The 14829-nt window shown below is 47.7% G+C and overlaps 1 long non-coding RNA gene across 1 annotated transcript; it reads left to right on the top strand.

Moving 5' to 3' along the window:
- Nucleotides 1-10705: 10705 nt before the first annotated feature.
- LOC135377202 (uncharacterized) lies at nt 10706-14650 on the top strand. The gene is made up of 3 exons (XR_010418096.1): nt 10706-10882; nt 12429-12506; nt 12680-14650. It is a non-coding gene; the product is annotated as an uncharacterized LOC135377202 (long non-coding RNA).
- Nucleotides 14651-14829: the final 179 nt, after the last annotated feature.

Here is a 14829-nt window from a genome sequence, read left to right as displayed (position 1 = left end):
AGCCAGCCAGCCATGTGCATACATGTGACTGTTACTTTGTTGCATGATTTTCTGCGTTGCTTGGTTTCCCACTGATTGCTTGTAAGTTTCTTTCAAGGAATAGTTGCTGCCCCGGACCAATGGACAAGACAAGGTGGAAATAAGGGTCTCACCTCCACCACAGAGACAGCCGGGAGCTTCACCCACAGCACAACGGAGTACCTACACCAAAGCGAACTACTGGCGGAGCTGCGCCACTGGTGTCATTGGTGTATTTGTTGTTAGGACTGTAGATTACTTTTAGAAAGCCAGCCAGCCAGCCAGCCATGTGCATACATGTGACTGTTACTTTGTTGCATGATTTTCTGCGTTGCTTGGTTTCCCACTGATTGCTTGTAAGTTTCTTTCAAGGAATAGTTGCTGCCCCGGACCAATGGACAAGACAAGGTGGAAATAAGGGTCTCACCTCCACCACAGAGACAGCCGGGAGCTTCACCCACAGCACAACGGAGTACCTACACCAAAGCGAACTGCTGGCGGAGCTGCGCCACTGGTGTCATTGGTGTATTTGTTGTTAGGACTGTAGATTACTTTTAGAAAGCCAGCCAGCCATGTGCATACATGTGACTGTTACTTTGTTGCATGATTTTCTGCGTTGCTTGGTTTCCCACTGATTGCTTGTAAGTTTCTTTCAAGGAATAGTTGCTGCCCCGGACCAATGGACAAGACAAGGTGGAAATAAGGGTCTCACCTCCACCACAGAGACAGCCGGGAGCTTCACCCACAGCACAACGGAGTACCTACACCAAAGCGAACTACTGGCGGAGCTGCGCCACTGGTGTCATTGGTGTATTTGTTGTTAGGACTGTAGATTACTTTTAGAAAGCCAGCCAGCCAGCCAGCCATGTGCATACATGTGACCCCAGGCGAAAATGTGGGCTGGTCCCAGAATGGTTCCAGTTGAATCTGGACTGGTTCCAGTTGGATGTTTGATGGTCCCGGAATGGTTCCAGTTGAATGTGGATGGTCCCAGCTGGATTCCCAAGTGGGGTGGCTGGTTCCACTTTGGTGACATCAGTGGTACCACTCTGGTCTCAGATGGTTCCAGAAGTTCCAGCTGGAGCCTCACAGGTACCATTTTGTTCCCAGAATGGTCGCTGAGACTCCAAGTTGGGCAGCTTCCCAGCTTCCCCCTTTAAGATTTCATCGTGTCCACACTTGTCATGTTTTGTTTGATCTATTACTCTGATCTATTTTAGCACAGGCATGGTCTCTTTTTATTGCTGTTTATCCAGGTGCGCGCGTCTGCGAATGCTGTAACTCCAATTCGTGCACATTCTCCCCAGGCAAAAATCTGGAGTGGGACCACTTCGAAGTGGTTTATTGGACAGGTCCCACTTTGAGTGTGGGACCACTTAGTGACTGGGACCAGTTGAAAGTGGAACCAGCTTCACGATGGTCCCACTTGAAGTGGAACCAGTGGAATTGATCCAGTGGTCCCCTCTGCTAAGTGGTCCGGGATCCGGCCACTTAGCAGCTGGGACCACTGAATGCATGACCGAAAATAATGAGTAGAAATGCACATATTGTGGGGATGCCAGGGCTGGAGAGGCATGAGGCAGGGCTTGGGGAGAACAATGAGGGCAGCGAACTACCCGTTTAATGGCGAAAGCGATACAGACAACTAGCAACAGAACCGTCAAGTAAGCATGGCGAGCGACGACTACTGACTAGTGGCAAGGGAGTCTCTGGTCATTCAGACGCGGCGAGCGCGCATGCCACAGCTTTTGCGTAAGCAAGGGGGCGACCTCTGTTGGAGTCCAGGGGAAGTGTGGCATGAGTGAGGAGGAGGGGGAAGGAAAACCCTCACATCCCACCCCTTCCTGAAGACCAAAGTCCCATTTGAAGAAGTTAAACATTGACAACAATATGTCACAATACAAACTAAAATAAGCTATAAGCAACATGACAGTGCACAAACAAGAAAAAAATGTTACTTAGTGGACCAAAAACGTTTCACAGTTCGAGTTCATAGTCACTTAGATAGGACGGCGGTTTGCGCTGTCTATTTGGACGTTGAGAAGGCTGTTCTGTTGTTGGTTGAGACGCTGAATTTACTTGCGTCACTGGCAGTGATGCGGAGTAGTCCGAAGTGTCGGTCAGGTCACTGGCAGGCTGCGATGACAAACGGTCTTCGTCGATTTGCGCTGAAAGAGGGGGCACGTATTTCTTTAACTGGGAGACATGCACCGTGCGTGGTTGTTTGGTTTGTCTTATGGACTGTCCCGTAACTGGCATAGCCTGAAACGTCGATGGAGTGAGTTGTTCCGTTAGGCAGTAAACGCCTTTAAAGCGAGGGGAGAGTTTCTCGAGGCCTTGCAGAACTGGCTGTTGGCGGCGAATCCAAACGAAGTCACCCACTTGGAAGGAGTGTTGACGATGGGTTCGATCATATAGCTTTTTTCTACGATGCTGAGCAGTTTCAGAGTTTGTGAGAGCCTCTACGCGTGCAGTTTGAACATCTAGTAGCCGTTCTGCGAGCGACGAAGCACTTGGGGGGGCGATGTCGTTCTTCGGGGAGTTTTGGCAAGTATCCGAAGAGAAGTTCAAACGGGCTGAAGCCAGTGCTGGCGTTATACGCTGTATTTACGGCGAATGCAGCTTCTGCTAACTTGGAATCCCAGGGTGGTTGGTTTTGTGGACTGATTTTCCATAGGACTGTGACGAGTGAGCCGTTGCTGCCCTCTATCATTCCGTTTCCTTCCGCTCGGTAGGCAGTGGAGTAGTGTACTTGCACTCCGTGAAGGCGCATGAAACGCACAAACTGGGCAGACTCGAAAGCTGCTCCGTGGTCGGAGAGACAATGGTCTGGGGCACCAAAACGGTAGAATATTGAATGCAGATGGGCTATTACGTCCGCGGTGTTTGTAGAACGTACTGCGGCAGGGATGATGAAGCGTGTTGTGAAGTCAATCACGTTAAAGATGTAGCGGGCACTCCCTGTTGGTGGCATCATTATGTGGTCAAATGCGATGATTGAAAATGGGATTTCAGAGACTGGCATGTGTCCCATAAAGCCAACATTCTTTGAGGTAGGACGATTGTAGAGCTGGCAGGTTTGGCACGATGTAACATAGTTCTGTACTGATGCCGTTAGTCCGGGCCACCAGTAACGGTCGTGAAGCTTGCGTAGTGTGCGTTCTGAACCCATGTGGCCTGCACAATCATGCATAGTATGGAGGATGGCTGATCGCATTTTTGCGGGGACGACCAAGGTTGGGTGCCCAGAGTCCGACTGTTTGTAGAGAATTCCATCGATGTCCAAGAAGTCGCTGCACGATGGGTTGTCTTGCATTGTTAGCCGGGCGGCTGCGCACTGGGGATCCTCTCGTTGCAGTTCAGCGAGTGAACTGTTATGTGCTGTGATGGCAAGTGACAGGCGAGAAAGGTGATCGGCGACAACATTTTGGCGACCTGGGCGATGTTCCACGCTAAAGTCAAATTCAATTAAGTCCATAAGCATGCCTGTGAAGCGACGTGACGGGCGAACGTTGGTGGTAAGGCAAACAACAGTCCAATTGTCGGTAATGAGAGGAAACTTTCGGCCTAAAAGGTAGTGGCGGAACCTTAACGTAATGGCCCAATGGACGGCGATACATTCCCAAACATTACTGTGCAGTTTTTGTTCGTCAGGCGTAAGCTTGCGGCTAGCATACTCGATGACTGTGTCATGGCCATTCTGAAGTTGAGTAAGCACTGCACCGACAGCTGATGCGGATGCATCTGTAGTTACAGTAGTTGGAACTTCCTCAAGAAAATGTCCCAGAAGTGGAGCTTCAGTGAGGGCTTTGCGTACAGTCTGAAAAGCTTGTTCACACGTAGTGTTCCAATACCACTCGGGGGCTTTGACGAGGGCATACAGTGGGGTGGCAATCCTTGAGAAGTTTTTGATAAAGCGGCGGTAGAAATTTGCAGTTTGTACCCAGGAGAGAACTTGCTTCCGTGTTGTTGGTCTTGGGATGTTTAACATGGCGGTCACTTTGGTTGGATCGGGGAGTTTCCCGTCGCTGCAGAGGATGAATCCTAGAAAACGGATTCGAGATAGCCCGTAACGACACTTATCAAGTGAAACTTTCAGTCCATGGTGTTCCAAGCGGTGGAGCACCAATTGGAGCACTTCGACGAAGTCAGGAAAAGATGATGCGAAAACCAGAATGTCATCTAAATAGATACGAATTCCTGACTTTTGTGGGGCTTTGAAGTTGCTGAACACAAGTTGCATGGCACGTTGAAAGGTAGATGGGGCATTCTTGAGGCCAAAAGGCATACGTGTCCACATGTAAGTGCCACTGTGTGTGATAAAGGCAGTCTTAGCATAGTCCTCTGGTCGAAGGCTGACTTGCCAGTAGGCAAACTTTAAATCGAGACAGGCAAAGTAGGATGCTCCTGCTACATCGTGAATGATGTCGTCTGCATGCGGCAGTGGGTGCACGGCTGTGATTGTAAGTTTGTTTAAGGGTATGTAGTTGACGCAAAGTCGTTTTTGTCCTCTGGTGACGACGATAGCCGGGAAAGCCCATGGCCCTGTAGAGTGCAGTGTGATGGTGCCGTGCTTTTGCAAAGGGGCTCCCATGGAGGTTTTGTATCTGGTAGCGACGACTCCTGAAGACCCAGAGTAGGTTGGGCTTCTGGTGCTGTGCCTTGCGCTAGGGACGACTGGTGAAGAACAACTGCGCAAGATGAACGAGGATAGAGTTTGAGATGTGCTTGTACTACTGAACCTGAAGCAGGGTGGTGTACTTCTGCTGGGTTAGGTGGCTCAAAGACAAGGCGGGTGCCTGTTACGCGGAACCAGTCCTCACCCAAAATCAAGGGCAACACGTTATTGTGGAGGACAACAGCCTCTACGACTCCAGAAATAGGTCCAATTGTAATCTTCAGACAGATCGTTCCTTCTGGTAGAACGGTCGATCCACCGACTACTCCCAGTGGTGGCTGGGTCCAAGGAAGTAGCTGTGTGCTGGTCACGAGGGACTGGTGAATAATGGTCATTTTTGACCCAGAGTCAGGAAATGCGTCGCATGGTCCGATACTGGCGATAGTAGCTCTAAAAAATGAGCACTCCAGTTGAGACCCGTCAAAAGTTTCTGATGTGGTGGTATGTAGAGCGTGAGGCACTGGCGGTGCTGGTATGGCAGTAGTCTGTGTTGCAGTCTTTGATGATGAGGAACAGTGATTTTGTCGGCCTTGCTTTGTAGGGCACTTGGAGGAGAGGTGGCCTTTCTCACGACACGAGAAGCAGACAGCTTCGCTTAGTGGGTCACCAGGGCGGAATGCTGGTGCACCGTAGCGCTGAGACAGAGCTTCGTACCGGACTTCTTTTTGTTCCGGGGCTAAGTCCGCAATTCGAACACGCTGTTGTAGAGCATGGGGGCGCGGAGGACCTTCTGGATAAGACTTGAGATTTGCAGTATTGGGACTTGCAAGTTGGTGTTTAGGTGGTCCAGTGTTGGGGGGTCCCAACGATGCACTTGGACGACTTTGATGGCGTTTGTATTCCTCCTGACTGTGACGTGGGGGCACAGAGGTTGGCTGTTGCAAATGCTGGAGTGTGCGATCTATGTCATTGCACATCTCAAGAAACGCTGCCACTGACGCTGGACGCTGTGCGGCGATGCTTGTAGCAGTGGACTGGGTTGATATACCCTGCAGTAGGTACTCCACTTTTTGAGCATCTGTGGGGGGAGCAGGGCATTTGTTGATAGCACGGAGCTTTCCGTAGGCGTAGTCACGCAGGGACTGGGAGCTGTGTTGCACGGTAGCCATAACCTGCTGCTGCCACTGGATCAGTGACGTTTCCTGTGCGAATGTGTCGAGGAAGGCAGTCTTCCATGAGTCCCACGTGGGGTACTCACGACCCGAAGTCAGATGCCAGTTCTTGGCTGTGCCGCGCAGTTTACTGGCCGCGATTAAGCGTGTAGTGTCTGGTGACCATGATGCCAGTTGTTGCGTTCGTTGAAGATCCTCAATCCATAGACGTGCTTTTTGTTTCTTGCCGTCCTCAAAGGCAGGTATGCTAGACGAAATGTCGGGCATGGTGGTGACGTTTATTTGAGGAACGTAAGACATCTGGTAAGGCTGAAGTACAGGATGCAAAGCAGACTGAGGTGCGGTTTGGGGATGGGGCGATGGAATGGCGCTGACTCCGTGGTCCGCTGTCGACGCTTGGGATGTGTTGCTTGAGTGGAGCATGGTTTCACACAATGGAGGAGACATAGGAAGAGTTGACGTAGCTATCTCTGAAGGCACACTCATAGTCATTGGTAGAGATTGCGGGGGTTGTTGGGCTTGTTGCAGGATATGTGTCAGTGTGTTGATGGATGCTGTAAGCTGTTGTAAAATTCGGGGGTCAAAAGGCACAGGAGCTTGAGGGATATCTTGGAGCGTTTCCCGTGTTGTGGATGCTGTGGAACGTTCTGCGTCAAGGCAGGCTTGGAGACGCTGGACGAGTTCTGCGTCCGAGCCGGTTGTGTCAAGATCGCGACGTGAGAGTTCATCCCGAATTAGAAGTGGGCTGAGGCCTGCCATCGTAGCGGCGTCCAATTCCCGCCAATTGATACCCGGCATGGTGGAATCAGCGAGCGAAAGCCGCGTGACAATATGGCGGCTCAAGGCCAAGACGGCGAAGCCGAGGAAGAAGGCAAAGATGGCGCGGCCTGGGAGAAGGTCCGAGAACCGGGGTGACAAGCGAACAAAGCGAGGCTGGGCGGCATTGTGGTACGAGCGGGGTAGGCAATGGGTTGATGTCGACTGCGCCAAATGTGGGGATGCCAGGGCTGGAGAGGCATGAGGCAGGGCTTGGGGAGAACAATGAGGGCAGCGAACTACCCGTTTAATGGCGAAAGCGATACAGACAACTAGCAACAGAACCGTCAAGTAAGCATGGCGAGCGACGACTACTGACTAGTGGCAAGGGAGTCTCTGGTCATTCAGACGCGGCGAGCGCGCCTGCCACAGCTTTTGCGTAAGCAAGGGGGCGACCTCTGTTGGAGTCCAGGGGAAGTGCGGCATGAGTGAGGAGGAGGGGGAAGGAAAACCCTCACAATATAGCTCAAGTAATTACCGTTTCATCGTTGATTACCGTTTATTCTGCTAAAAGCATACACTGAGCAGAAAGAAATAATCAATACATCTCTACATTTACATCCCACGCAGTATAAGTCTGATCACTCACTGTGTCTAGACAAAGCATATGGCTGACTGTGCGATGCACTCACGGACCACAGGGAGCTTTCGTTCGTTGGCCACCTCACATCTTGTATTTTCTTAGAGAAGATGACACGACACTCCTGTTTTCTATGCAGGTCGCGACATACACCCCATTCCTCTTCACCGTACGTTCGGAATCTTCTTATCCTGTTTCTCTTCAAGTTCCTCCGAAGTTTCTAAAATGAAACATCTAATTAATAGTAATCAAAACATCACGGTCATCACTCATACCTGCAAACATTCGCGACGTGCAGTCCGATTGGCGTTTCACAGTGCGGTCTTGCCTCTACGCCGTTTACGTCTTCTTGGCGTCAAAACGCTTCCGGGAAATCGACAATGTGTTGCACAGGAACCATTGTCATCGCATTGTCTTACAAAGCGCACTGAAACACACGTAAATACTGCACAGGAGATACACCATCACCATCCTTGCGACGGTTACTGAAGAGAAAACCATGGATGGATGGATGGAGTGTAGGGGCACCCCTGGTGGGCCTCTTTGGAACGAGGGTCCAGCTTTAAATGTGCGGACGTGCCGGATATTCTTTGCTTCGTTTCTCTTCTGTCATTAATTAGTTGCAGTGGTAGACGTGTCCTTTCTTTTGTTTAGCAGGCGTGTCCTTTCAACTCTATCCCCGCTTGTGGTGTTGATGTTGAACCAACTTGCTGCGACGCGCAGGGTTGCCAGATGGCGAAGGCCTTGTATAGCCCGTTTTCCGGCCACCAGTAGCCAAAATATAGCCAGTACGCCAGTACCTTCTAGCCAAAAAAATAGCCAAAAGCGCCCGACGTGTTTGTGCATGCTACACATGCTGCGGGAGGCGCTCCTTGTCCTTCCTTGTTATCCGTTTCGGTTTGACTGCTGACGCAGAAACGACAGCCGTGCATTGAATGAATGACAGGCATTTATTATTCGTGAAATGATGCGATTAGAACGAAGGAAAATATGAAAAATTCAAGCTCCAGTCAATTGTAGACTGCTAAGGACATTCGTCGGAGTTGTTTCCCGGGTCTTCAGGATCCTCGTCCGCAGTTTCTTCCCATTGACTTTCTCCATAAAGCACGTCGCTCGTGAACTTCTTTAGGAGGTTGTCTGACGGCTTGAAATCGGCACAGCCACAGGAGGGTCTCGAGGGTGGTCAAAGACAAACGGTTCCTCAGGTCTGTTTTCATAACAGTAACCTGACTAAATACTCCCTAGTAGCACATATTGTGGCCTCGACGTTGCAGCAATGTTGCGAATGTTGTCCAATGTGGGGCAACGTTTATCAATATTTCGCAACGTTCCTGCAACATTATCAAAAGTGGACCAACGTTACTTGACATTCAGCAATGTTCAAGCAACATGGAAGGTCAACATTTGAGCAACGTTGCGGCCGAACGTTCCTGCAGCATTGACAGAAGTGGACCAACGTTACTTGACATTCACCAATGTTCATGCAACATTGCTGAGCAACGTTGGAGGAATATTGCGGCTCTACGTTTCCTGAACGTTGTTTATTGACTTTCCAGCAACATAACACTGCGTAACACTCTTACCCAAAGAGGAAACCTACCGGTTTTACAGCTCCAAACAGTAGGTAATTACATTAGATACGAAAGCTTGAATTAAAAACACAGTACATGACAGGGAGGGATGTCAAAAATGTTGTTGAGTGCACTTGACTCTTGCAGATGCAAGGGCTAACTACAAGAACGCATCCTGGTCACCGTTGCAAACGTTGTACGCACTGCTACACTTAATGAGCATGCCCCCAACACTTCGCATTTTAGTATATGCCTCATCCTGTTCGCAAATAGAGCCTACTGCTTGATGACAGTACCTCTATATCCAAACGGGATACCTACAGGGATACCCAAGCGGTCTCCCCTAGCCCCACTCCGGTATAAGAGAAGCGGAGATTTGCAGAGCTCAAGTCGGCTAACAGTGGCGTGCAAGTGCTTGCAGTCAGTATGCATCTCTGATCCGACGCAAAAAAGGAAAAGAAAAGTAAGAAATAATAGCTCACAAATACCTCCGCCAACCTCTTGCCAAGATTACCTAAATGTTGTCATAACGTTGCCCTTATGTGGAATGTTGCAGTTGTCATGTTGCCGCATTGTTGTATAACATTTTCTAGCAACGTTGCTAGAACGTGGCCTGAAGAGGACATTAGCGACGTCTATGCAACGTTTGAAGAACACATTGGGGCAACGTTTCGGCAACATAGTGTGCTACCAGGGCTCTTTCTACGACAGCATTGGAGATCGGGACGCTGAGCAGGCCGATAGCGAACCCCGACAGATTCGGGAACATCTTTTTCCCAATGCTGTTTTCCATGCGTCGCAGTTTTATCCAGAACTTGGGCGTGTTCTCATCCCGTGCGTCCTTTATAACAATCTGCAGCAGCGAGAACTCAGATTCGATATCAGAGACTGAGTCGCCAGGAATCAGGTTGCGAAACGATCCGCGAAATGCGGAAAATTATAATTTTCCGCATATAGATAGATATAAGATAGAAAATATGTTTTCTCAAGATTGTTGCATTGTAGCAGCTGTAGAGATTCCAGTACTTCTAAGTTCAATCGAAGTTGTCTCAACACAATTTTGACACAGGCGACAAGGTGGATCTTTCCATCACACCCAGTTTTCCCTCATCCTGCAGGTGGGAGCATTGCATCAGCATTCAGCAAAGCGAAACTTCGTCGCATAAACGCGAGCTTTCAAGGGTTTCAAGGTCAAGGGGAACGCAAGGTATATTTAAACAGGTAGCGCAACTCCCATAGGCCCCTGTGTCTTCAGAATGACGCCATGATAGAGACGGTCAGCGTCATCCATCCGTTGCGCGGACTACTACGATTGTAAATAAATGACGTCAGAGACGACGTCACTAGTATGAATAATAAGTAGTGCATAATTAGCCATGCACGTTTATACTGGCCCACTTCGCTTGCCTTGTATTCCCTTTTCCGCGCCCAGTCAACAATACCAGACGAGAACACAGAAAAATAAAGCATATCATATTTAATGAATCATATTACATACAGTTATCACAGATTTTGACAACTCCAAACAGAAAGGCGTCGTGATGACCACAAAGAAATTAGAAAGGCTCACATAAGGCCCATTTCTCACCTAGAGCTATACGTACATCTAGTGATTAGACGTTTGCATTTATTCAATGAGTGGCCGTTATAGGTCCATTGCAACAAAACACAACATCGTTGGTGCACAGTTGGTTCCTGCTAACACTCACACCATCATGGCCGCTCGTCCCATGACGAAATCTTTTTTTCGCGGGCCCAGCAACAGGAGATGCATTGTTGCATTCATCTGTTCACACCTGTTAATCTTGGTCTACAGAACGGAGATGTGAAGGTCGCTTCCTGTTTAACCCAAAGAGTGTACGAACTCCGTATTACAATGCACGGACACACGGTACGGATACAGAGACACACGGATAAACACCCGGGAGGCGCTAGATCCTGAGGGGTATCATTCGTTGTGTTCGTACGCCTCGGCGGCGGTGGCTATGAATGTAGTGCCCTGGTCAGCGCATGAAGACATCAATTGTTCTCAGTCGTCGGTTTCGCGCTGTCGTAGGTGGACGTGTGTGTGTTGTGCTTCTTGTTCCATGCTAATTACCACATGGAGGTAAGTAATTTTAGTTCCTTGATGTTTGTACTCCCGAATTTTTAGTGAAACATTCGCGCCCTGTTTCAGCTGTGGTGAAATCCGTTAAATAAGTTCAATTTCGGAAGATTTACAGGCAACAGTGCCGAATGATACTCCGATCAAATTTGGACAATCAAAAAACGTATATCTGTTCTCATATAGTCTTCGATAGCTTATAAATAGCCTCAGTGAGTGATTTAACGTGTGATACAGTTAGAATTTAGGGCTCAAACCCCTGCGGTGAAGTAGCAGTTACGAATGATACCCCTCAGGTTTTAAGCGCCGACCAAATTACAACAGCCGAACGACGTTTTCCTGTTCTCGTGCAAGTTTCTATAGCTTATACAAGCCTCAGTGAGTGATTTATCGTGTGATACAGTTAGAATTTAGCGCTCAAAACCCTGCAGTCAAGCAGCAGTTACGAATGATACCCCTCAGGTTTTAAGCTCCGATCAAGTTGCAACAACCGTACGACGTTTTCCTGTTCTCGTACAGCTATCGATAGCTTATAAAAGCCTCAGTGAGTGATTTAACGTGTGATACAGTTAGAATTTAGCGCTCAAAACCCTGCAGTCAAGCAGCAGTTACGAATGATACCCCTCAGGTTTTAAGCTCCGATCAAGTTGCAACAACCGTACGACGTTTTCCTGTTCTCGTACAGCTATCGATAGCTTATAAAAGCCTCAGTGAGTGATTTAACGTGTAATACACTTAGAATTTAGCGCTCAAAACCCTGCAGTCAAGCAGCAGTTACGAATGATACCCCTCAGGTTTTAAGCTCCGATCAAGTTGCAACAACCGTACGACGTTTTCCTGTTCTCGTACAGCTTTCGATAGCTTATAAAAGCCTCAGTGAGTGATTTAACGTGTAATACACTTAGAATTTAGCGCTCAAAACCCTGCAGTCAAGCAGCAGTTACGAATGATACCCCTCAGGTTTTAAGCTCCGATCAAGTTGCAACAACCGTACGACGTTTTCCTGTTCTCGTACAGCTTTCGATAGCTTATAAAAGCCTCAGTGAGTGATTTAACGTGTAATACACTTAGAATTTAGCGCTCAAAACCCTGCAGTCAAGCAGCAGTTACGAATGATACCCCTCAGGTTTTAAGCTCCGATCAAGTTGCAACAACCGTACGACGTTTTCCTGTTCTCGTACAGCTATCGATAGCTTATAAAAGCCTCGGTGAGTGATCTAACGTGTAATACAGTCAGAATTTAAGGCTCAGAAATCCGCAATCAAGCAGCGGTGTCGAGTGATACCACTCAGGTTTTAAGCTCCGACCTGGTTTGAACAACCAAACAACGTTTTCCTGTCCTCATATGGCCTCTGATAGCATAGAAACGCCGCAGTGAGTGATCAGATGGTTTTCTTTTCAAAAATTGTAGAGGATTTTATAAATGACACTGCCAAAATTTAAGGCTTGCAAATGATGATTACGGAGAGTAAAATGTTATCCAGCATGTTAAAAGCTGCAAACTTGAAGCTTTTTGTTGCCTAAATACATTTCACCCTGTTGTTTCCAGGTGGAACCCCTGTAGCTGACCAGAAAGGCCAGGACTGTCAGATGCCATATATGAATTGGGTATGGGATAGAGAGAGAGGTATTGGGATTCTATTGGAGAATTTGCATACCCCTGCTTATGGTAGTCCTCACTAGGCCAATCAAAGCAGGCACACAATTGTTCTCGTGCTGAGCTGACAGATTTGTAACTGACACTGTTTACTTATAATTCTCAGTAATTTCATACTACTCACAATTATGTTTTACTTTCAGTTCAAGGTCTTCAAACAGAGCTGACCCGGCGGAAGGCCTCTGGTGGCATACTGTAATCAAGTGTGCCACTCCCACAGGATTATTGCATTGGCCTTTTGCATTCATGCCTGAATGCTGTCCAGGGCATCTCACAGGCACCAGCTGCGTGACGATGCCCCACCCCACGGATTGTCTTATGCCAACAGCATGCTCCCGTAGGGAGCTATGTACACTAGAAGATGGACTGTGGACATGCTAAGGAATTCTTCAGTAGCTTCATGGTGCACGGGAGAAGAAACAGCAGACCTGGACGAAGTAAACAAACGGCCCTTATCAGGGCCACCATATGTCCGCCACAATGGCTAGCGTTCTGCTGATAGAACAAACCCTGATAGTGATAGGAGATCACTGAACTAACCATAACTCAAGCACGATGGCTACAACAGTGCTGATAGAAAGCAATCATTGCAGTTGCAAATGCCATACATTTCGTTAAGCACTATATTTTTGATGACAGTAATATTTAGAGTTGAAGGAGTCATGTTCTGCCACTTTTTGGATGGTCAAAGTATGCATCACAGAACATATTGCTAAGGTGAACATTATGTGGAACCGACTATAACTCCTGTTATTCATTCGCACAGAAAATATGAAGCAGAAAATGTCGAGGTTGTTGCGAGAGACCTGTACTATGTCTTTTGCAAAAGCTATCACCGTTTCTCGACAAAAGTGACGTGGAGAATGTACTTGATGCCTCCATTTTTCCCCTTTCTCTCCGTACTATAAAGGTAGTTCTTTTTGTGTAGTCCAATAATACGAGAATTAGAAAAAAGGTCTTTGGGTGTACTTGACATAATTGTATGCCAGTCTATATCATTGAACCCTCGTGGCACTGAGGACAAAACTTTACGAGACAGTATATTTGGGTCCGAAGAACGCCATTGGAGCCACAGGGCACATTGACTTTAGACCACATCATGGAGGGCCACAAGGAAAAGAAATTACTGTAGTTACCGTAAAACTTTGGTATATCATACATAACATTGTACACAAAAACAGGACCGGCGGCCTTTCAAGTCGAGTGCTGAAAGTATGAAAAACTATTCGACCTTCACAAAGGTTTAGGAGAATGTTCAGGAGCACTCCAAATTATCCATTTACTTGCTGCCTTAGCTCGCAGTTGGAAAAATAAGTATGGAAAATCAAAGAGAAAGAGCTAGCTGGCATATTCACAGTGGGTCATGGCTTCGGGTTTGCTATGTTGTATTTAATGAAAAGTGCAGAAATTTGGGCCAGTTGGTACATAACTGCAAAAAGGAATAAGAGCATACAGACGGGACAATGGAGAGACAGAGCTGCTTACAACTAAACTATAATGATAGGAAATCCGACGCAGTCATGTGCGCAGGTGCATTGCTATCCCACCATGTCAAAACGAGTACAGGGCTAGACAAATGTTAGAGAACATGCTCCGGCGCATTCCTTCCTTAGTGTGACAGTGAATGGGACCGTACAGACTTAGACATGTGCGTATAGGTAGCCCAGTCACCTGTATGCAAGCCCGTACGATACCATTCGCTGCCAGCTTGTCACTCAGAGGGAGGAGTGCGCCAGAGTATGTTCCATAAACTTTTGTCCAGCACTGTAGAATGGGCTAGTTGGTATGACATCTTGTGGCAGCTGTGGCAGACAAGGACAACACCACTCCACAATCAACTGGTTTATTTCTGGAAAAACAGAAAAGGAAGGTTGAACGTTGGGATTGGGAGTTTTGAGACGACCTGATTAAAAAGGAACTTTACACCTAGTGGTGATCTTTTCCTGCTATCCTTGTCTGCCATAGCTCCGTAGTCAAGAAGTCTGTACAAGTATGTCAGACAAGACCCTCAAAATGACAGTTTTAGGCATGTGCAAACAAAACCACCCTAGTGATAAGGGGTGACACAAGTGAAAAAAATTCCTATGATTTGAATAAAAATTCAAGTTCCTTATCCATCCGACAAATAGAAGCTTCAGTAGTACAACTGGAAGAACCACTTATTTCAGCCACTTCGACTACCTCTCTTTCGAACTGACAGTTTGCTTTTCTTTTTGGCTGAGTTCTTTCAAAAGCCGAGTTTTAATGTCACTATTTGATTTAGTATATGGATTAGGATAGACAGAAGATCGAC

This window comes from Ornithodoros turicata, chromosome 1 (assembly GCF_037126465.1).
Source record: "Ornithodoros turicata isolate Travis chromosome 1, ASM3712646v1, whole genome shotgun sequence".
NCBI classification, from domain to species: Eukaryota; Metazoa; Arthropoda; class Arachnida; order Ixodida; family Argasidae; genus Ornithodoros; species Ornithodoros turicata.
This window is presented reverse-complemented; position numbering and strand designations above follow the sequence as displayed.